At 49.9% G+C, this 23,074-nt stretch overlaps 1 protein-coding gene across 5 annotated transcripts in view; it reads right to left on the reverse strand.

Moving 5' to 3' along the window:
- Nucleotides 1-23,074, reverse strand: part of PKNOX2 (PBX/knotted 1 homeobox 2) — a 307,718-nt gene that overhangs the window by 176,454 nt on the left and 108,190 nt on the right. For 3 of the 5 annotated variants that reach the window (XM_046016851.1, XM_046016855.1, XM_046016852.1), the window contains one exon: nucleotides 9,515-9,584. The exons of 1 other annotated variant lie outside the window; for it this stretch is intronic. The gene's annotated coding sequence lies outside the window, so the exon portion shown is untranslated. Of the gene's footprint in view, nucleotides 1-9,514; nucleotides 9,585-12,515; nucleotides 12,608-23,074 lie in introns of those variants that run through there. One more of the 5 variants, XM_046016854.1, reaches the window with a different exon arrangement.

Genomic DNA, 23,074 nt, shown 5'->3' on the forward strand with positions numbered 1-23,074 from the left:
TGATTTGTTCTCTTCTGAGAGGACTTGTCTCAGAGGGTTGGTGGCAGGGTTACAACGGATAATGCATGAGAAACACCGAGGGCAGTGCCTGTCACACAGCAGAAACGATTCTTCTTAAGTGCCCCCAACATTCTTATGACAGCAGGACTCCCGAAGTACTTGACAGTCATGGGAATCACATGGTGAGGAAGAGAGCTGCCGCCCACACTCAGCCAGTCACCAAGGCTGAGCAGTTTCATGACGAAAAAACCCCCCTCACAGCAGGAAAGCTCACCCCGCCCCCCAGGGAGAGACCCAGGTGGGTCACTTGAATGTGATACACTTTTTTTTTTTTAAATTGGGTTTAAAGTTATAAAACAACAGCAGGGAACTCCTCCTGCCTCTGCAGGTACTTGGGCCCAGGTGGGGATCAGGGGCATTAATTAAACTCACTCAACCTCCCCCACAAGACTGGTGGTCCCATGTCCCCAAAGCTTCTCTCCGTGCAGTCTCCTGCACCAGAAAGGGGCTCCTCCTCACGTCCCAAGGCTGGGAAAGGATCCACCTTGTGGACCAACCTCACAGGCACCCTCAGACAAGCTCCCACCCCGCCCCCCCCCCCCCCCCCCCGCGGTGCCCACCGCAACCTAGCCTAATTCCGTCCTAAGTATTCCTAAGGTGCATTCCAATTTCCCGCTGTAATAAATGGCACAGAATGCAAATGGACGTGGATGTGGGACACAGATGTTTGCACTAATTTAATTGAGGGAACACCTTGGATTAAACACTTTGCAAAACACTCACAAATAGGTTCAGTGCATTCGGTAATGAAAAACCTCCCAGCCCCCTGGCACTTTGCTGCGGCTGCCTGGGGCTCCAGGAGGGCGGCTAGGAGTGGGAGGGTGTGGGGGAGAAGCCCAGAGCAGGGTGGAGACAAGATGCCTCCAAACACAGGGAGAGAGGCAAAGGAGCCAGTTCCTAGGAGGGCTTCCAACAGATTTTCCACCAGCTGGGGCTGACTCCACCAAGAGAAAGAATCTGGAAGGGCTGAGCGGGGCGGTAGGCAGCACCTGCCTCCCCATGTGGGTAACCACTCACCTGTAGGGGTCAGCAACAGGCAGGTGCCTCTCTGTCCTAAGGACTCAGTTCCAAACTAGAGGCCTCACTGCCCAGCTGGCTTATGACCAGTCACCCACCGTAGAGGACTGAGGTCCCCAGGCCCAGTAACCCCATGGGAGATCAGCCTATTTGATCTTTTGGGCATGAGGGTGGGTGGAAAATATCTCTCAGAAATTGGGGTTTATTTGCAAGGCAGTGCTCATTTCTCTGAAGCTTCTTCCTCACCTTCCCCTACAGATTAGGGGACTTTGAAAGCTCAAACCCTGTACATCTACCAAGCGCCAGTCATTCCCCTCACTTTGCACCACCCATCTGTTCACCCCCTTAGCTCCAAGCCTGCAGAGAAGAGTGAGGCTCCTTGGCCCTGGAGGAGCGTGCTGTGGCCCGCGGTGGGGAGTGGGGGAGGGGAGAGCAGGGGGGCGTGGCAGACGTGCACAGGCGCAGGTGCGCTGCCATACATGCCCTCAGGGAGGCGTACTTGGTAACCTGGGAGCCCAGGGACAGTGTGGCAGCTTGGCAGGAGAGGGTCAAAAGAAAGTGGAGAAAGGGGGAGAAGGATTCCTGGCAGAGGGAACAACGTTTGCAAAGATAACGAGGCACAGAAGTCTAGGCAATTACAGACTCAGGAGAGACTTCCCATGTGGGTCCACTTGGGGGACGGGTGGCACAACGGAACATGGACCGTTTTCACCAGCCCCCGCCCCCGCCCCTGATAGTTCTTACAGTTGGGCAATCTACATCAGTTCCTATAATGATTGCTCTGTAAGTCTCAGAGTTCAAATCAGGCCAGGATGATTTTATATTCCTGAAAACAGAATCCCTAATTTTCAAACACAATGATCACTTCAAGTGTAATAACCATTATAATAATAACCTCTTATACTTGTATAGTGCTTCATAGTTTATAAACCACTTTCACATATCTCTTATAATCCTCTATCAACAGCCCTTCGAGAAAGATAGAATAGGTAGTATCAGTATTCTGGCTTTCTGGATGAGAAATTAATCCCAAGGTCTCAGCTATATAAATAACAGAACTAGGGTTCAAACTCAGGTCTATGTGACACCAAAGTGTATGCTTGTTCATTCATTCAATCATTCAGTCATTCAGCCATTCAGTGAATCACGGAGCACTGGTTGAGCACCTATTATGTACCAAGAAACACTTCAGACTCAGAGCTTGGATACCATCGTGGGGATATTAAGATGAGTAAATCCTAGATGCAGAGACAGCATACTGACAGATATACCCGGACCGACAGGGAAACAGCAAGGCAAAAAGCAGAGCACTAAAACCCAGGAACCAAGAAAAACACAAAGTCACTCTTTAGAAACACTGCCTCACTCATACACACACACCCTGCTGCCTGCGTTCACACACATCACACACACATGTGATGACACACATGAAGATAAAGGAGCCCTATCTTCTGGGCTGTCCCATGCTCTCCAGCATGGAATGCAGACTCCTCCACACCTGACATCCCCACCACTAGCTGGGCAACAGTTCAGACCCAGCAGCTGGAGGCACCCTATGGGGCTGAGTTTTGCCCCATCCTATAGCATGTATAAGTATTCCAGCACTGTGTGAGTCCTGGTGTCATGGCAGCAAAGGCGAGATACACTTCTAGGCTGGCTGGCTGGCTGGGTGGTGGATAGATGAGTGAATGGATGGATGGATGGATAGATGGATGTATGCTGGATGGATGGATAGGTAGGTAGATGGATGGATGGATGGATGGATGGTAGATGGATGGATGGGTAGATGGCTGCATGGATGGATGGATGGATGGATACATGGATGGTGGATGGATGCATGGATAGATGGATAGATGGATGGATGGATGGTGGATGGATGCATGGATGCATGGATGGATGGATAGGTGGATGGATGGTGGATGGATGGTGTATAGACGCATGGATGGATGGACAGGTGGATGGATGACAGATGGATGGATGGATGGGATGGGGAGGGACACTGGGAAGCACAAGAGCTTTTGCCTAGCTAGAGGTAGATCCTGTTGGGGCCCTGCCAGTGGGCCCAATTACAGCTAAACCCTGCTTTGCTTTCTGATGAGGACAAATGAGTCTCAGGTCCCTCTACAAAAACGATACCCACCTCACAGAACTTATGTCAGAATGGGTGATGGGAGATGCTGTCACATGAAATGCATGACCGAGCCCACAGAGGTAATGCCTTCCCAGCCAGGAAGTAAAGGTAATGGACAGGGAACTAACTCTGCAGAGACTCAACAGAAATTAATCTCCTAATTTCCCACCACCATCACCCAGCCTGGGGCTTTAAGGACTTCCCAGAGAATGCCTCTCCATCACACCACCCTCTTCTCCTAGCTTCATTCATTCTTTTTTTTTTTTTTTAAGATTTTTATTTATTTGTTTGACAGAGAGAGATCACAAGTAGGCAGAGAGGCAGGCAGAGACAGAGAGAGGGGGAAGCAGACTCCCCGCTGAGCAGAGTCCGATGCTGGGCTCAATCCCAGGACCCTGAGATCATGACCTGAGCCGAAGGCAGAGGTTTTAACCCACTGAGCCACCCAGGTCCCCTTCATTCTTTTTTTTTTTTTTTTTTTTTTCATTTGACCAACCTTACAGGGTGCCTATAATGGCCAGACCTGGTTCTAGGTACTGGGATTAGGAGAAGAATAAGATTTCGTCCTTAACTTGGATTGACAGACAAATAACTGTGTTTGAGGTCCTGGGATGACAAGGAGGACACAGCAGTGTTTCACAAAAGGCAGGGAAGCTCTGGGAGGAGGTAGTCATAGAGGAGATATGTGAGCTGGGTATTACAAGAGGAACAGGGTTACCAGCTCAGGAAGATTCTAGACAGAGGTCATAGCACATGCAAAGTCTCTAGAGTGTGACGTTATACAGAACATCTAGGGGCAACAGAGCAACTAGGCATATTGGGGGTATCTGGAGTAGGAAAATACCCTTGTGTCTGAGTATCTATAAGTAAAAGGGAGGAGGAAACAGCAAAGAGGGGGTAGGAGATGAAACTGGAAAAGTAGACAAGAGTTGAGCGCAGAAGCCCATGATCAGTCAGGCCAAGTAGATTGTAGACAGTAAAGCCCCACCAGGGTGTTGGCCCACAAGGAGGGTGGGTCAGATGCAATGGCATTAATTAGGTTCCCACCAGTCAGGCACAGTGTTAGGCTCCTCCGTATATAGGAGGCTCTCCTTAGCTAACTCTGGTGATAAATGAATTTGACGAGGTATTTTCCTCTTTGATTCAGGCAATTATCCCTGGAGAAATGGCCAATCTGGGAGCAATCTTTCCTCTCTGAAGAGCCAGACTGGCTGACTAAGAGCAAAAGTGGGGGAGGGCTCCTCCATGGCTGTCCCCACCACACCAGTCACAACTGCTGGGAGCCATGCTTGGAAATCCTTTACAATGTCCTGGGGATCCGGGAAGAACTTGAGAAGGGATAATGGTGGAGGTCATGGGAGCCACAGAGGAAGTAAAAATGGCGGCCTAAATCCCTTAGGCCAGACAAAGATTTATAAGCCTCCATTTCTCGTAAACAGGACAGAAAGGCAAGGTGGGTGGTGGCCACCACCTTGTCGTTCTCAAACCCTCAAACCTTCTCCAGTCCCGCTCACAGCAGGCCAGGTTCTCCCTCCCCTCCTTTCTCTTCTCCCCCTCCCTCCTTTCCCTCCTTCTCAGCTCCTCTCCAGAAAGGTTTATGGAGACGACTTCAAATAGCCCCCTCTCCTGCAGGCATAGTCACACCAACTGAAAGGAGATTTAATTAGCAAAATCTCGTTAGGCAAACGAAATTATCCGTAAGACAATACTCCTCTGGACAGGGGGTATGATTAAACAAAGCCATTAATTGAGAGAGTCGCTTTGGCAGCTCCCCGGATGCATTCATCTCTGGGCAAGCTCCACTTTGCCTCCTTGGGCCAGAGGAACAGACTCTGCATCCTCCCCGCCGGCCCCACCCGCTCCCCATTTCATCTCCGCTCTCGCAGAGCCCCTCCAGTTGGGGCTGCAGACCTCGGCATCTCATCAGCGGGCCGGGCTGCCGCCAGATTCCTGCTAAAGTGCCTTGATTGCATAATGTCTATTTGCATAATGTAAATTGCAATCTCCTAGCTCGGGAGGCAGGAATCACAGAACAGCCATTATTTTTTACCACTCCACAAAAATTCTACATTTAGAAAGCAGATTTGCAGCTCAGAAAGCCGTATAAATCTGAATCCGCCAGAAACGCCATTAAATCACACCAATTAAGCCGGACCAACGAAGAGCCCCTGTCACTGTTCTCTGCACACTCAAGGACTCCCCGCCCAGATGGAGGCCACGAGAAACTGGAGGCTGTGGCAGCCAGGCTGGAAGCAGGAGCTGCAAGAGGCAGGAAATTCTGTCTTATAAACCTCAACACACACCCCCGACCCCAACCGTAGGTGTCCATCAAGACCTGGAGGAGACAGGATGAGAGGCAGGTGGAACGAGTCCGAGTTATTTCTGAAAGAGGACTACCTCCATGTCAACCTCAGCCTGTACTTTCTAATTAAGTTCTTTCCAGCTTATCTCTTCACTCAGACAAACGACCCAGTGGGCAAAGCATCCCACGACAGGCACTGAGACTACCCCGTCAAGCAGTAACAACTGTCCCGACACCAGCAAGACCCCACGTGACTGCCCCCACAACAATGATCGACCTGACCCTCACTGCCCACCTGCACGTACCCACTGACCTTTGTCCCACATTTTCCTTATATAAACCTGGATGTATTTTCAGCACTTTGGAGACAGTCTTTGTGACGTGAGCCTGCTGCTGGCCTCACTGAAATAAATCCCTTTCTTGTTTCCCCACTGCTCCTCTCTCTGCCTGTGGATTTCGTCAGCAGCGAGTGGCCAGACCTTCTGCTTGGGACCCCCCCTGGGGCCAGTTGCTCTTCCACTCCTGCACCCCGGCTACACATCTTTTGACTGGTTTCTGGTGGGCACAGACTTTCATTTCATGCAGCGGGAGAACATGTTATCAGGAAGAAGTCTGCACTCATAGCAGAGGGAGAGGGGAGATCTAAGGTGTTTTGCACAGGGGGCAAAACATCCATGCCTTTCAAAGCTCTTCTGTGACTTTTCCTCTCTTCTCTTCTCCCAAGTCCCTCTGGCCAAGGGTAAGAAACCGTAGGAGAAATCCTGCTCAGACTGGGCTGGGCTGGAGTCTGAGCGCTTTTTAAAAGCTGTTTCCTAGCAGTCACTGGGGAGAGAGAGGTGAGTCACATGGTGCCTGGAAAGGGGCATTCCCTCGGACAACAAGGCAAGATCCCAGCTCCCCCTCTGCCAGTCCTGCACCTGGTTACTCTTTTGCCTCTTTATTGCTCATTCAATATTCATTTGTCAAAGGGCAAGATGCTAATGTGTATTATTAAAATATCAATAGTTTATGAGTGAACTTTTATGGAGGGTACAGTTAAAGGAAAGATTCTTGACCATCCCTTGTCAGGAGCAATGGAGAGAAACAATCTTTTCCAACTCCACTTCTTATTTATTTCCTGGGTGGAGGAATGACTGAACCATTTGGAGGAGCTATTGTGTGCCAAGAATGGCTACAGCGCTCTCACAGGCTGCCTTCCCCGCGGTCCCCACAGTGGTCCTGGGAAAGGCGTACCGTCCCATCTGCGTTTGGGACGTGAGCGATCTGCAGACCGAGCAGATGGCCCGGATCACGAAGGTGCTAAGTCGGAACCCAAACTCTTGCTCTTGGATTTCAAACCCCAACTCCCCCCCCTCCCCAAGTTGGAGCCTTGAACATACAAATGAGCTTTACGTTTTTATCTGTTCCTTCATGTGTCCAAATTAAACATTCATTTCCGGGCCTAAGTTTCCAAGCCCCCACACCTTTTTATCAACCAAGCCTGTTTACTCTTCTCCTCCCCACTACCTCCCTTTCCAGCATTAGCCATTTTCCCATCTCAGCCCCCCAGGAACACGAATTGGTTCTGTCTCCACTCTTTCGTTGCTTGAGTTTTGTTTCTATCCTCTTAAGTCACTACAAGGCATTCAGGCACTCAGATTCTCTTCCAAAATTCAGGCTCATCCGGGTTAGGAAAATGACAAAGGAAAGGGGGCCTGGTCCCTTAATGGCGCACATTCTAGTGTGTGGCCGAAGGGCAGGAAGGAGAGGACAGGATGTGGGGTCAGATAGGAAGGGCTGCCCAGACTTCCCCAGTCCCCAACACAGCCCCAGTTGCCTCTTAAGTCCTTATCTTTGACCAAAACCTCCCCCAGCTTGGGAGGTAGGCCTTTGTAACTGCCCCAGTCAAGAGAATGTGGTGGAAGAAATGCTACTTGACCTTGGCAATACGGCTCCCACCTGGTTCTTGTTTGCTTTTGGGGTGCTCCCCCTTGGTGTCCAGCCACCATGTTTTGAAGAAGCCTGAGGCACGGGGAGTGGTCACATGGGCCTGCCTGGCAGCCCCAGCTAACATCTCAGCCAACAGCTCATATCAGCCCCCCAAATTATCAGTGAATGAGCCTTCAGATGATTCCAGCACCCAGGTTTTCACTTGCCTCACCTGAGGTCTCAGCCCCAGGGGAACAGGGTCAGGGTGTCCCTACAGTGCCCTGTTTGAATTCTTGACTCACAGAACATGCGCATAATAAACGTTGTGAAGACGCTGAGTTTTGGGGTGGCTTGTTACACAGCCGAAGTGACTGGAACACCTCTGGGATTAAATCAAATGTTTGCAGTTTCCCTCTCAAGTCCAGCCTTCCCTGGTCTTCACTCGGAGACTTCAGACTATGCCTTCCTCAACTGGTCCCAGGCCCCCTGAGCCTGCCCCCTCTCCTCTTCCTCCCACTCCAAAACGCAGGATGCTCAAGCCTGAGGCAGCCTTGGCAAATACTCCCTTGAAATAGCATTTGAATCTTGCCACCTCAGAATCTCAGGACTGCTTGTCCTTGCTCCTCAGTGTGGGTCCAAGACCGTGTCTCTGTGAGGGAGCTTGCCCTGGGTGTGCGTGGCCCAGAGCCAGGCACAGGTGGCCTCGGAGGCAGGGAGGGAATGTGCAGACCTATTCCCCCACACTCTCCACTCTCATTAAGGTTCACATTCAGCTTGCTTCTCTCCTACTTGACTTGACTTATGAGGTCCCTTTAACCTCCCGTGCGAGGAGACATGATTCTCACAAAGGCCTTTCCACTGTGGCTCCCCCAGCCTCCCAGCCGCATCTTCTAGGAAGGCTTTCCCGGAACAGGACGGAGGGAGGCACCCTTCCCCACCCGTCCCCTCCCCAGGGCCCCCCGGGCTCCAAACCCTCCAGATCCTGGGCTGTGGAGGAGGTGCCCTGGGAGCCGCAGCCCGTCAATCACAGAGGCGACCAGCACTGAATCGCAGGCCATTAGGCGGGAGGGCCGGCGCCCTGCTCACTCACCGGGCAGCCATTGGCAGGATGTTAGACGATCGCATGGCGGCCATTCTTATGATTTATTCAAATACTCATTACAGTCAATCTATTTTTACACAGAGGTGAAGATGTGCGCTGATAATGGTTAATCATTTATAATTCCCCGGACTGGTTGGAAGCCAATGTCCTCTCAGAGGCGTGGCGGCAGCCCAGCCTCCGGGAGCCCCAGAAGCAGGGTGGGAAGCTCCACAGCCCAGGGCAACCCAACCTTCCGGCGGACATCTGCGGAACAGAGACCAGGTGGAGGGTGCCGTGGGGACAGAAAGATATGGGAATCCCAGACTGTCTTCCAGGAGCTCACAGCCTCACTGGGGGGCATGTGGGAAGGTGCAGGCCAGAGGGGCGCTTGGCGTGTGAGTGCAGCAAAACTCGGGGAGAGGGAGAGAGAGCACTTCTAGCTGGAGTTACCAAAGAAGGGTTCATTGAGGAGACCAGACTTGGGCTGGGTTCCTCCAGGTGGGTGGGCTTTCACCAAGTGGGGGCCAAAATGACACATAATGCCAACAGTGGGGCCATAACTGTGGCGATGTAAAGGACGCCACCAGCAGGGTCTCCCTTCCCCTCCCCCACACCCCCTGGAAATGAACCAAGGTGTAACAGCAAGTGCGGGCTCTGAATGAGCCCACTTCCTCTGCTCACTGCCTCCCTGGCTCAGCCCACAGATGACAGCGGCTGGGTTGGCCTTGCAAACCCACGAGCTTCCCTCTCCGACACTCATGACACACATGACACGTCAAGTCCACCTTAATGTACAGTCACTAAAGTCTAATTAAGTAGGATGTCATATTACAGGGCTTCTTTGTCACATTCAGATCTAATCTAATTAGAAGTTCACCGTATTTTACGTTCTGACTGGCTCATTGTTGGGTATCGCTCTTGCACAATGCATGGCTGTTAAAGATCAGGTTCAGGGCTGGTCCTTAACCCGTAACCTCATTGAGTCAGCATGGAAACACCCAGCACAGTTACTTACAGTTCACAGTTCCTTTTCTGGTGAGAGGCATGGAGGACGGGAAGCCTCAAAATCCTCCTCCGGACTTCACCTGCCAATGAAAGAAAAGGTTTTTATAGATGTGTATGATTCTGCTGGAAGTGAGAGCCGAGGTAGGGCAGAGGGTAGCCTCAGAGTGGGTCTGCTGCGGTAGCAAAGCCAGGACTCTATTCCCACAGTGCCGAGTGGGAACGTTTCCTGAGGAAGGGACTCTGGGTGCAGGATGACTATTGGTTAGGACAGCTAACCAGGACGGAGAGAGGGGATCTCTCCCTCCTTACCTGCTTGGTGCCTCAATTTCCTGTGAGTTTCATCCCCTTCCCTATAGGAATCCCAGAGAAAAACAGGCTCATGGCTGCTGAGAGCCCTGAGCTGACCAAAGCAATAATCATTTACTGATGCCTCCTGTCTGATGGAGGACCCCATGCAGGGGGATGGAGCTGTGCAGCCCCCATGAAAGCTTGCAACCTAGACGGGGAAGGCTGCACGACACCAGCAAACCACAAAGCCGAGGCAGTTGTTTACCGCAGGATTATGGAAGGTTCCGATGGAGGAGAGAATGTTCAAGGAAAGGTGAAGAGTCCAAACTGGGATAAAAGGGAAAGAAGTCGCCTGGAGAAGCATAATGAGTGTAAGACTGGAAAGATAAAGAATGTGACTGCTTTTAATTCTCTTTCTGGAAGAAAGTAATAACAACAAGAAGAAAAACCCAGCATGGGCACCTGGGTGGCTCAGTGAAGCATCTGTCTGCTTTTGGCTCAGGTCATGATCCCGAAATCCTGGGATCGAGTCCACATTGGGTTCCCCGCTCAGCAGGGAGTCTGCTTCTCCCTCTGCCCTTCACCCTGCTTGTGCTCTCTCTTGATCTCTCTCTCTCTCAAATAAATTAAATCTTAAAAAAGAAAAAGAAAAACCCAGCACAAGCTTATCATGTGTCTGCCGCATGGTCTACACTGGCTGGGTGCAGCAGGAATAACACCCATGGGTGGGTCCTGGTGTAGAAGCGCTGCCATGCTGTCACCGGGGAATAAGATGACCTACATGGAACAGCATCAGAGAAGATAAGACCATTTGCACAGCAGTGCTGAACTGTGCGGTAGGGACTATAATATTCTCTCCACAGAGAAAGGAAGTTGGCGAGAGCTGAGGCACTCAAGGAAGTATTCAGGAGGAGGGAGAACGCGAGTGGGGCCTTGGAGACCAGACAGGCAAGGTTTGGCTGGTAGAAGGGAGCAACAGGGCATTCCAAGAAAGGGAGCAATCCAAGCAAGGATGAGGGGGAGGGGGCAGCATGGAGTGCCCTGGGGCAATGCAGAAGCTGGTCTGCCTGAGAGGGACCAAGGAGGAACCAGCACTGGGTAAGCCAGTTGGGGCCAGAGTATCGGGACTCTGAGTGAGAGGTCAGGCTTGGGCCAGAAGCTGGTAGAGTCATTTAGTTTTCAACAAGGAAATGACACAAAGAAGAGGAGCCCCCTCACCTGCCCCAACCTGTTGGGATCTTCTTTTTAGGGCGCCTGGGTGGCTCAGTTGGTTAAGCAACAGCCTTCAGCTCAGGTCATGATCCTGAGGTCCCAGGATCAAGTCCCACATTGGGCTCCCTGCTCAGCGGGGAGTTTGCCTCTCCCTCTGACCTTCCCCCTCTCATGCTTGTTCTCATTCTCTTTCTCAAATAAATAAATAAAATCTTTTTTTAAAAAAGATCTTCCTTTTAATTAAGACAGAGAGGCTTCTTGGAAGAAGAGGAATTTCAGATAGACAATTCAGGCATGGGGTATAGTGTGATGTGCTCATGGAAAGAAAATGTCCCTTTTGTTCATGATGATGTCCACCAGGCTGAGGCCCTTCCTCCGGGGCTGTCTAGTAACATCTGCATGACTGAGGTTAACGGTTCAAGGAAGTTTCTCTGAGATAAGTGCAGATCCTTGGACTGCAATTCCTTGAAGACAGGGCCACATCTCATGCATTGGTGAAGCCCCAGAACCTAGCGGAGGGCCCAGGATGTACTGGATTCTCAGTATTGTCTGTTGAAATGTTCAATGGTAGACTCTGTTCCTTCCCAACAGAATCCTCAACCAGCAGTTCAGAACCAGCCACGGGTTGGCAATGGTGGGCCATGGGCTCCAACTTAGAGTCTTGTAAACAACACACTGCTACTGAGCATGCGGGAACTCAATGAAAGAAGTCTCTAGACTGAATTGCATGCAGTAACACTTTATCCCTGCTCTCTGGGATTGACTCTTGAGCCGCCAGCAACTTAGAAGAAGATATGGCAGACTTGCCTTTTGCATATGCTGCAAAACTGGGAAGGACAGCCGCTCCTGGAGAGATGGATTCAAGCGTGTTACAAAGCTTTTCACAAGCTGCAAGAATGGGCCAAAATGAAAAAGTCCATTTTTTTCCTCTACCAGTTTTTGCACAATAAGATCATGACAGCCATAAAAGAAATAATTCTGAAAATAAAGAAATACAGCCCACAATCCTATCATCACTCTAAACCACCAAATTACTATATCCCATGTCCACATGCAAATCCATTTTTATTTTTTACAGAATTGTAGAAAAAGGTTTGACAAGAATATATACACCACATCCCACTCTTATATTCAAAAGTCAATTGCAAAAACACAGAATAGGGTAACCTGGTTTAAGAAAGAAAGAAAGGAAGGAAGGAAGGAAGGAAGGAAAGAAAAAGATGCAGGTGATTAAAATTTAATACAATCTTGGGATGAGCCCAGAGTGAGTTGCTGCAAACATGTTACAGGTGATCTTAGGTTGCATTAATAGCTACACAGTGTCCAACTGAGGGATGAACAGTCCCCTCACTTTGGACTTATCGGTCCATATTGGTTTAAGACACAGTTCTGGCATTATATCTCAATAACCTTGACAGAGAAGAGGAGAGAGGACATCTTTGTCCAGTGACTAGAAGTCCAAGCTCTGGAATCAAGACTGCCCAGTTTTCTGTCTCGACTCCACTACTTACAAATGGCACGACCATGGAGAGGTTGCTTAACGTCTCTCTGCCTCAGTTTTCCCTCTGCAAAATCGGGCTAATAAGGGTTCTAGCTCCGAGGTTTGAGTGAGGATTAACAATTCTGTTAGCTGCAAAACACTTAGAACGGTGGCTCACACAAAATCACCACTTCCTGAACGCCAGCTAGCTCTTTATTGCTATTTTGTTGGTGTTATTTTCATTACTAGGAGGCTGTGCAGTAGAAGATATGAGAGACAAAAGAAGACGTGTGCCTTTGTTTGTCCCTCTTTAAGATTGCCCATCCTTCTCCTACATGGTGGCCCTCCAAATATTTGAAGAAACTGTATGAAAGAGGGGCTGTGTGACTCTAGACAGTAGGATCAGGCCTAATTGCTAGATGTTAGAGGAAGTCAACCTTCAGTTCAGTGTAAGAGAGAAGTCTAGCAATGGGAACCATGCAAAAATGGGTAGGCTTCCTCGGAAGGTAGTGAGCTCCTCAGCACTGCAGGGAGACCGCACCACAGCGTGATCTCCCAGACGTGGCTTCACCCTTCTTTGAAATGTTAAAAAAACATCAGGAGACCAATAGAGTTGACAAAATTATATACTGAGAAAACCTTACTCCTGTCTTTGTTCACCATTGTTTCATGCGTAATTCAACCCCCCAAAGGAAGAAGAGTAACAAGGACTGTTCTTTGAACTGAATGAACAGCAGCGTGGGAAGCATTCCCTCTCTGCCCTCTCTTCCTGTCTCTATCTCTTTGTCTGTCTGCTCTTCTCTCTCTCCCTCTCTCTCTCTCACAGACACACACATATGTGAACATGCAACCTCTCCACACTGGCCTTTTTTTTGCTCATGACCACGCACCCGTGGAGAAGTCTGCGTAACTTGGCGCTGACCCGTGGACGCAGGGTGGGGAACCACCTGTGTGCCGTGTATGTTAGGGCCTTCCAAAGCCAGCAGCTGGTGGGCCTGGCAGGCAAGCCGTCATGCCAAAAACCTGCACACAAGCAGCCATGACATCATGAAACCAAAATTGAAACTCAGGTCTGAAAATAAAAAGGAACTATAAATAAATTGACCACTCACGTTTATTAATATGAGGAAACTGGTAAAATGATGAATGAGGGAGGAGTTGTTGAAAGCTCATGTTTGTCTGGGAACAATGTAGAGAGAGGGGCAGGACAAAGCTTCCCATAGGAGGTAGCACACGCTCCAGGAAAGCTGAGCGGCATCAGGGCGTATCCCTAGGTAAGTTGGGAGGGTGGAAAGAGAGGAGCCTGGGGTTTACTGAGGATGAGTTTAACCAACAGAGCACCCCTAACAGAGAGGTGGGTTCATGCCTCTCCTCACTCCATCATTGATGTGCAATCTTGGACAAGGAACTTTTAATCCCTCCATGCCTCAGTTTCCCCATAGGCAAAATGATAGGGTTAGACTACCAAACCAAACTTCCACCTGACATCTACACACCTCAGAGGCTGCCCAGACTAACCCGCCAGGGAGGGCTCTAAGTCTCATGCTAAGGAGCTCAGTATCTCACCCTGGTTAAGAGTAAAGATGTGGGAGTCAGAGGGAGTTCTGGGTTCAAACCTGGGTCCATCATTTACCAAACCTCAATCTATTCGAACCTCAACTTTCTCATCTTTAGAAGGGGGGTAATAGTAGCATCTTTAAAAGAGCCGATGCATCTACAGCATTTTGTGCAATGCTTGGGACATAGTAATAGTATTAAAAAATGAGGGCTACTTTTTTTTTTTTTTAAGTGTTAAGAGTTCATGGCTGGCAGCAGCTGAATGGAAAGGGAGAAAGAGGCAAAGCAAGAAGGTTGAGGACTTCTGCATTCATCCCACTGCCCACGAAAGCGTTTCTGCCCTTGCCCTAGCCAGACCTTTGGGATGACGACAAATTATGAAAAGCCATTCTTGGACACCAAGAGTCTCTCTGAATGCTCTTCTTCTCTGAAAACCCCTCCACGGGCATTTGAGCAAAACTTCCGAGAAAGACAAAACGTGAATAGACTGTTCCAGGAGGAAACCCCGGAAGGACCACACGCCCATCCAGACGGTGTGTCCTGGGTGTCCCACCACATTGCCAGAGAGGACACAAGTCTCCTCTCTGTTCCCCTTGTGCTCCCCTCATCACCTGACCACAGCTTGTGGCTGCTTACATTTGTTCAATGAGGTTAGCAGTCAGAACGCGGTGGGCCCTGGCCACCAGGCTCTAAAGTACACAGTACCTGGGTAACTGAATACTGATAAAATGGCCCGGCATTAAATACTTTACTCTGAGATGCACCCCACCTGGCCATTCCCAAAGCCTGGGAAGAACCGAGGCTCATTACATACCTGTCATCAGTCCCCACAGGTGCCACACAGTCCTGGCCGCCCAGTTACAGAGGAACTGGAAAAGCCCCCTGAGTCACGGTTCCCAGGCCCTGCCCGGGCCCGAGCCTCTAATCTTGGGGCTGTGCCTGGAAGTACAGGTATGCATATAAAACCCTGTAAGCAATGTGGGCACCGGTGGGCTCATCCTAGACTTTCCTAAGGAACTAGAGAACTCCAGAAGGAACCGGAGGCCTTCGTGATCTGTCTACATCAGATGGAAGTGAGGCATGGGCTCCCAGGGCGGCAGGGCCCTCTGCAGAGGCAAACCCTCAGGGAATGGAGGACCCGCTCACAGGGCAACCTCCTGGCCCTGCGGCCAGCCTCTGAGGTGGGACTACGCCAAGACCCACCACCACAGGCTGATTCTCTGTCAGGATCGTCACTGCTCTTCTTTGCTTGGCATTGTTAGTGTTTTGCCTCAGGCTTTCTCTTTCTTCCCAGGCACTAATCCGTCTCCTGGCCTCTAGCCTTGCCCCATTTTTGCCCACCTTCCACCTCCTCAGCAGAGGATCTTTCTGGAACTCAAATTTGATCATGGCCACTCTGCCTTAAAAACCTTCAGTGAGTCTTCGCTTTCTTTTTTTTTTTTTTTTTTAAAGATTTCATTTATTTATTTGACAGAGAGAGAGATCACAAGTAGGCAGAGAGGCAGGCAGAGAGAGAGGAGGAAGCAGGCTCCCTGCGGAGCAGAGAGCCCGATGCGGGGCTCGATCCCAGGACCCTGAGATCATGACCTGAGCCGAAGGCAGCGGCTTAATCCACTGAGCCACTCAGGTGCCCCAGTCTTCGCTTTCTGACAGAGGTTGCCAACTGGCCACTCTGTGTTGACTCTTGCCTGTCCGGCATTTTTATACATTCTTTTTTTTTTTTTTTAAAGATTTTATTTATTTGGCAAAGAGAGAGAACACTAGCAGGCAGAGAGAGAGAGAAAGAGAAAGAAGTAGGCTCCCCGCTGAGCAAGGAGCCTTATGCAGGGCTCGATCTCAGGATCCTGGGACCTCAACCTGAGCTGAAAGCAGACACTTCACCAACTGAGCCACCCAGACACCCTATGGCATTTTTATAAATTCTGTCAACATCAGTGGGAGATTTCACATTTTAACAATCCATGTCTCTAAGTTTTCTCCAAAGAGTGGACGACCTCACAATGCCTATCCTGTCTGTCCACGTGGCAATCACCAGATGAAGCCAAGGATCAGTCACTCCTTTTAATCACGCACGGGCCCTCCTGTGTACCCCGAGAGAAGGCGAGCGTCACCCTGGAAGTCTCTCTGGTCACAGAGCACACACCCAGAGGCTGACTTACTCTGCCTACTGAAGAGTTTCGGGTTCAAGGTGACAGCACGAGGGTGGGTGGCTCGTTATGTTCCCGGCTGTGCTGTGCCAGCTGGAGGGTGGAGGATGGGATTCAGGAAAATACCAGTACCACCAGGCAGGGCTGCCTCGTGTCCTTCCCTCTGACTTGGGCAACTCCACGCCCAGCCTGGGGAGAACCGGAAAAGGTCTCAGGGCAGTTTCCCTGGAATGCCAGTGGCTACAGGGCAGGTGCTGAAGAAGCCCCGCCCCGCTTTATTCCTGAGGCCCCACCCCTGGGCCCAGCCTTGCCCCACCCCAACACAGGGGCGGCTGTACCCCCCTCCCTTTATTTCCATCCCACTGTTCCTATCAAAGCCCTAACAGCACATATTTTGTTAATTGTACAAACCTAATGGGGGAATGCATTGGCAAAAAAGGGTAATGGCCATCAGACCAGCAATAAAACAAAATTAATGGCCCATAGGAAGAAATCATGTCCACTTAATCCCGGCTCTGAAACTCTAATAGAATAATGGAATACCAACGGAGGGTTTTTTTCTCTCTATGCAGATTGCTTACACCATGTTAATCACTTGCAAAGCAGGCCACATACCACTCTGGCTCACATGACCCTCCAGGGAAAGTAGCAGACCAGAAACATTTAGTGCAAGGCTCATTACTGACAGGCACCACCGCAGCAACACCTCCCCCCCTCCCTCCTTCCCCCAGGTGACTCTGGGACAGCCAGTATGGGGTGTCATTGAAAGCCACGAGGTGTGGCGAGCCGGAAAGCAAGATGCATAATACCTAATAATAGCAAACATTTATTGAGTGCTTACTATGTGCCAGACCCTGCGCTAGCTAAGTGCTTCCTACACATTGAATCCCTCTGCCTCATTTTCGTCCTCTGTAGCCGCACAGTCCAGCAAGGTAGCTGCTGGCCATGTGTACCTTTTTTAATTCAAATCCTCATTAATTAAAATTACAGAAAATTTAAATTGCAGGCGTTAGCCTCACCAGCCTCATTTCAAGTGCTCGACATGTATCTAGTGGCTATTGTACTGGAAGGTTCAGAGAGAGGACATCTCCACCATCACAGAAAGTTGTATCAGACGGCGCTGCTCTAGACTATTGAGGCCATTTCATCTTGCTCGTTTAACAGATTCAGAAGTCAAGGTGCAGGGAGGCGAGGCAAGCAGCCCAAGTTGATGCCGCTGGATTATTAGATGTGTTGGGTTCGAACCCAGGTCTGTCTCAGTCTGGCTCCAGAATCCCCATCCTACCCAACAAGAACCAGCAGTTAGGGCTACTAACTGGCCGTCTGAGGGAAGTTAGCAGCAGAAAGGCTCTTCTGTCCTGTCTTCAGCACCCGCCCACTCCCCGCCAGAGAGCAGACAGACCCCCATGCTCCAACCGGGAGCCAGCTCTGTGGGTGTCTCAAACTACAAAGGTCATCTGGAGAGGCGGAGGGCTTTACAGGTCATCCAGCCCAACCTCCTTCAATTTATGAATGAAGAAACCAACGCACAGAAGAGTGAAGTGGCTCGCCCCGAGTCAAACAGCTGGTTCACGACAGAGTTAGAACAATAATCCTGGTTTCTTGACCTCTAGTCCTCGCTGGCCAAGGGAGAGGACAGAGCGTTGCCCAGGGCCACCTACGGCCACAGGTCAGAGAAGGAAGAGGTGTCTCTCCTTTCTTCCTGGAGAGTCCTGGGTCAGGTGGGAAGAGGCTGGGATGAACCTCAGGGTACTAAGCTCTGAGGAAAAGCAGGAAGGGAAGAAGGATGGGGACAGTCCGTCAGGCCTAGAAAGTGCAGTGCTTCAAAGCAGGACATTGGGTTGCTACTACCTTTTGGAAAAATAGTATACAGTGTCTATTACCACTAAAGATGCACATAGACTCTGGCCAAGCAGCTGCAATTTGGGAATGTATTCTATGGGAAAAGTAACAGGGCCCAAGGATAATGTGGCAGCATCTATCGTGGGAAAAAGTGAAAAACATCCTAGATGTCTACCAACAGTGGCTTTGTTGCATAAGTTGTGGTACAAGTATACTGTGCATAAGGGGCGCCTGGGTGGCTCAGTGGGTTAAAGCCTCTGCCTTCGGCTCGGGTCATGATCTCAGGGTCCTGGGATCGAGCCCCATGTCGGGCTCTCTGCTCAGCTGGGAGCCTGCTTCCTCCTCTCTCTCTGCCTGCCTCTCTGCTTACTTGTGATCTCTGTCAAATAAATAAAATCTTAAAAACAAACAAACAAGTATGCTGTACATAAAGGAAGCCATTGAAAGAATGGGTTAGAGCTACATCTTTGGCCATGGAAGATGGCCATGACCTTCAAAAGGAGAAGAGTAAGTAGCAGAGGATGTGTGTGGAGTGGTTCCATTTTTGTAAGAACAGAGAAAACTCCAGAGTGAGTTGATCGCTTCGCTGTGTTTGTGTGAGCGCGGAGGCAGCATGGAAGGGGTGGCCGGCGTGGTCACACGGGTGCTGCGGGGGCACCGGGAACGGAGGGACGAAGGGACACCATTTGTAGCACAAATCTGCATGGGTTCTGGTTGCTGTGAGCACCGCCACTTTTGTAAATTCGTGAAAAGAAACTTAATAAGGGAAAAATAATTGACACAAGAAAGAAAAAGACTCTAAACCCGCCTTTCTCACTAGCTTCGTGGCCTTGGCAAGTTCCTTAATCTCGCTTCATCTTGGTTTCCTTTTCCTGGAGACTGATGATGATACTATCATGTCATGAAGCAAGGAGACTGGTCAGAAGCGAATTTATTTATTTATTTATTTATTTTTAAAATATTTTATTTATTTATTTGACAGAGAGAGATTACAAATAGGCAGAGAGGCAGGCAGAGAGAGGGGAGGGAAGCAGGCTCCCTGCTGAGCAGAGAGCTGGATGCGGGACTCAATCCCATGACCCTGAGATCATGACCGGAGCCAAAGACAGAGGCTTAACCCACTGAGCCACCCAGACGCCCCAGAAGCAAATTTAAAGCTACTTACTCACACAGGCCTTTTTATCAATGTCAAGGGGAAAATCTGCCCCATACGTGCAGGTACTTCGAGGATCCACACTCCAGGGCCGTCCCAGAGCCACAGCCACTGCTCCCGTTACGTAGCTCTCACAGTCCCTGCATTCTGCCACAGAACCATTTGAACGTGTCTCTCTGCCTACCAGACCGAAGGACCTGGCGGGTAGGAATAGTACCTCGCTTATTCATTCATTCATTCATTCATTCAATCATTCATCCAATCATACTTCTGAGTTGATAATAACTTGATAATTAGGGCGCCTGGGTGGCTCAGTCAGTTAAGTATCTACTCTTGATTTTGGCCCAGGTCATGATCTTGGGGTCGTGACACTGAGCCCCACATTAGGTTCCCTGCTCAGTGGGGAGTCTTAAGATTCTCTCTCTCCCTCTGCCCCTACCCCCTCAAAATAAATACACACATCTTAAAAAACAAATAACTTAATAATTTTGTTGTTGGCACATGCACCAGGCCCTGTGCCTGACACCAAAGATACAACAATAAACGAAACCAAGAAGTCCCAGTTTTCATGGAGCTCACACCCTAATGGAGGAAACAAGCAAGCTATATATGCACATATATCTGTAAGTCAAGTGGTCTAAGCACTAAGAAGAAAAAGGCAGCACCACAAGGGAGTATAAGTGAGTGGGGAGGGGCGGGGGCCTTTTAGTGAGAGAGGACCGGAAGGAGCCTCCAGAGCTCCCAGAGGAAGCGCCCTCTGAGGCCTGTGCCACAGACCCACTGAGGCCAGTCACGGTTCAACAGATGTTAGTTTAAGAATAAAATAAAAATAGGGGCGCCTGGGTGGCTCAGTAGGTTAAAGCCTCTGCCTTCAGCTCAGGTTATGATCCCAGGGTCCTGGGATCAAGCCCTGCATCAGGCTTTCTGCTCAGCAGGGAGCCTGTTTCCGCTTTTCTCTCTGCCTGCCTCTCTGCCTGCTTGTGGTCTCTGTCTGTCAAATAAATGAATAAAATCTTTAAAAGAAAAAAAAGTATAAAATAAAAATAGACTCATGGAAGACTGGTGAATAATTAAGACCCCCTAAACACACGGCTCCCTTCTGAGGATACTCCTCAAAGAACTGAAAGCGGGGGCTCAGAGAGGTTTGAGCACCCATGCTCAGAGCGGCTTTAGTCACAGGAGTCGAAAGAGGGGAGCAACCCAGGTGTCTGTGGACGGGTGAAAGCATGAACGAAGCATGGTCAGTACATATGAGGAAGGATCAGAGCCTTCAAAGAGAAGGAAATTCGGACACATGGTACAACGTGGATAAATCTGAAGGCTGACATGCTAAGTGACATGATCCAGTCACCACAGGACAAAAATGGTATTATTCACATGAAGGACACAGAGAAGTCAGATTGGCAGAGAAAGAAGGTAAAATGGCGGCTGCGGGGGCTGGGAGGACGAGAGATGGGGGTTGATGGTTTCACAGATACAGAGTTGCAGGTTTGCAAGATAAAAAGAGTTCCGGGGATGGGTGGTAATGACGGTTGCGCAACAGGATGAATTGTACACTTACAAGTGGTAAAGATGCTCCATTTTATGTTAGATGTATTTTACCTCAATTTTTAAAAATACATGCCATCACTAATGTCTCCCAATTTCCCTCAGAAAAGAAAACAAGAGCCTAGAATGTTCAAGAGCAGGACGAGGAGCCACTGACAGCTGAGGTGAGGACAAGGGAGCCCGGGGCCCACAGAGAGAGCAGGGAACCCCGAATCTCTGAAGGCTGAGTGGGGAGAACACAGAGGGGGAGCTGCCAGGCAGAAAGGGACAGGGGCTCCCAGGCCAGTCTGTCGGCAGGATAGACAACTTCCCTGTGGAAATATCTGAGCCGGGGGGATCCAAAGTGCTGGTGCTAGACAAAATCTAGGGCGAAAAGGAAAAGAAAAAAAAATTTTTTTTGGTAAACTGGTGGGAGGTAGGAGGCAACTGGTAGTGAGGTAGGTCACCTCTAGTTCGGAATGGAAGACAGTCCCATGGCTCAGTGGTTTAGGCCACTGCCTTCGGCTCAGGTCATGATCCCAGGGTCCTGGGATCGAGTCCCGCATCGGGCTCTCTGCTCGGCAGGGAGCCTGCTTCCCTCTCACTCTCTCTGCTTGCCTCTCTGCCTACTTGTGATCTCTCTCTGTCAAATAAATCAATAAAATCTTTAAAAAAAAAAAAAAGGAACAAGAAAGCTGAGAACGGGATGAGGGCATCTGGGCCCTTCACCCAACGCAGCGGTGAGCACCTTGGTGTGCTGGAAAGTTAATTTTAGTCACGACTCAGGAGTCAGTCCTGTCTTCACAGCCCTTTGACCTTATGTGGCCTTTGACCTTCTCTGAGCCTCAGTTTCTTCATCTATTAAACTAAGTGGCCGGATCAGGGTAGAGGAATGTTAAGGCTTTAGGGGTCCACAAACCCCTTGAGATTTTTTCCAGAATGGTGTTTGTGTGCACATTTTCTGTGGAGAGACTTATACATTTTTACCAAGATTTCAAGGCTATCCATGTCCCCAGAGAGGTTAAGAATTGGCGGATATTCATTCACTAGGCTCACATGAAGCTGGAAAGTTCTAAGATTCCAAGAAATCTTGAACTAGATTCCAATAAATCTTTGGGCCTCAAATAAATCAAGATGTTTATTCTTGCTTTGCTGGCAGTACAGAGATATTTAAAAATGAAGTGAAATAATTATATACTTTCAAAAGTTAAAATTATTTCTCTCGTGCAAGTAAATATGGTCGTTATGGCTGTTGGTGTTTCACGGAAAGCAAGAGTAGTTCTACCGCAGGCATAAAGGCTGCATGATAAAGGGACATGATGAGCTACAGGTTGACCTTCTTTTGGGGAGAAATGAAGAGGCCCTCCATTCCCCTGGTGGAGGGGGGTCCGGGGCCAGAAGGAAGAGTAAACACAACCTACCCAGGAGGCGCAGCCTAGGGCAGAGCGAATGCATCTCTTTGTGCCAACAAGCTCTCATTTTGCATCTGGCTTTACTTGGGAGGAAAATTTCAACTGTGTGCCTGAGGAAAGTGACAAGACTGAAGATATGTCAAGGAAAAACAGCACAGGCAGAGGACATTATCCAGCGGCCAGAGAGAAAGACCCAGACTGGAAATCTATGGAATGACTAAGCCAGCATCCTCAAGGGCAGAAGGGACCTCAGCCATAATGGGGGATGCCTATCCTGGGGGAGCCGGGCCCAGAGGCAGGGGGACAGCTGGTTGTCAGAACCCTGCTCTGTTAGACCTGGCTAGAACCTTGGCGATCATCCTTTCCAACCTCCTGATTTCGTATCTGCAGAAACGGATTGAGAGAAGGGGTGAAACTGGCCCACACATGTCCAGGGCTGGAGGCCAGCCTGTAACTCCCTTCGTTCAATTTCCAAAACGTGTTTTGAGTGTGTCAGACCCTTGCCTAAGCTGGAGATCAGTAGTGAACAGCAAAGCCAGCTCCCCGCCCTCAAGGAGTCCGGAGTCTAAAGGGAGAAACAGACACCAGTTGCCTGAGAGATTAAGCGTCCTCTAGCATGTATGCAGGGACCACAGACAGGGTGTCCCCACGTCAAGCAGGTACATCCGGATAACGACGAGGTGGACGGTTAGCGGCTTCCCCTCAGACCTGTGCTGGAGGTTCTCTAAAGTCCACGCCCAGCCAGCAGCCGTGTCCATCTCCGAGAAGGGTGTCCCCCATGGCAGACATGGCAAGAAGACTCTCTCTGAGCCTCCAGCCCCCATGGGAAGAGGAGAGCCACTCACTCCAGCAGGCCAGCCACAGGCCCTGGTGAGCCGGCCTCTCCAAACAGCACTTCCATTCATTACTTCCTAACTCGCCTCGGGGGGCTGGTCCTGAATATTGTTTCATA

The sequence above is a fragment of the Meles meles genome, chromosome 8 (genome assembly GCF_922984935.1).
Source record: "Meles meles chromosome 8, mMelMel3.1 paternal haplotype, whole genome shotgun sequence".
Taxonomy (NCBI): domain Eukaryota; kingdom Metazoa; phylum Chordata; class Mammalia; order Carnivora; family Mustelidae; genus Meles; species Meles meles.